The sequence below is a fragment of the Rhagoletis pomonella genome, unplaced genomic scaffold (genome assembly GCF_013731165.1).
Source record: "Rhagoletis pomonella isolate Grant_MI unplaced genomic scaffold, Rhpom_1.0 Rhpom_scaffold_00006, whole genome shotgun sequence".
Lineage (NCBI taxonomy): Eukaryota > Metazoa > Arthropoda > Insecta > Diptera > Tephritidae > Rhagoletis > Rhagoletis pomonella.
Window position 1 is genome coordinate 34,259,830 of NW_023458560.1, and position 863 is coordinate 34,260,692.

The 863-nt window shown below is 38.7% G+C and overlaps 1 protein-coding gene across 1 annotated transcript in view; it reads left to right on the forward strand.

Annotated features, from left to right (window-relative positions):
• LOC118740617 (solute carrier organic anion transporter family member 74D) overlaps window positions 1–863 on the forward strand; it is an 833,870-nt gene that overhangs the window by 629,581 nt on the left and 203,426 nt on the right.

Sequence of the window (863 nt, forward strand, 5' to 3'; positions counted from 1 at the left end):
TGATGATGATGATTATAACGTTAGTGTAAAAGAAAGTGAGAACAAAAATTAAATAAAAATAAAGTATGAAAATATGCTTCTTTAAAACCGTAAATGTGTATTTTTTTTTAATATCATTCAGGCGTGGATCTTATACATATGTACAGGAGAAGGCCTTCATAGATTGCAAATATTAAGGGACCTATAAAAGAAGCATAATTTACTTTGTATATCTATTGGATGCCATTGGCATCTTAAGTGATGTTTTGACAGAAACGTCTATTCTCTTATCATATTTGGGGTGATTATAATTTTTCAGTGATAACTTAAAAGTTAGACATGCAATGGCTAGAGAGGACACCTTTGTATATGTATCTACTACATATTTGTGGAAGTATGTATATATGTATGTATGTATGTGCCAGGTTGCAGCCTAAAAGGACCCAGCAGTACGGGGGAGGGACTATAGGACTGATGAATCGGAAGCTACTTGGCAAACTCCTTCGATTACTGACCGACTACTTGCAGTGTATTTCAGTGATTACTTTTACAAGGCAATGCCCCAGGCGATAGTCACCATCGGCTCTCTGCACTACCGGAGTTACTAAAGTAGTCACCTGCGTGATCTATGGGCGCCCTCTTTCGTAGTTTTTCGCTATTCTGCTTGCGACTGGTTCGACTCTGCACTTCCATGTGCACTACGACGGGTTAATGGAGTAGCTACTTACCTAGGAGTCGGTGCAGTAGTGGTTCAAAATTAACGATTGACTCCAGCAATACTGAAGGGGATGGACAGAATCGAATGACAGAGTATTGCCATGACATAGGGTGAAAAAAATGGGATTCGACACGGAAAGAAAATTGGTATTACGAATAGCAACTAT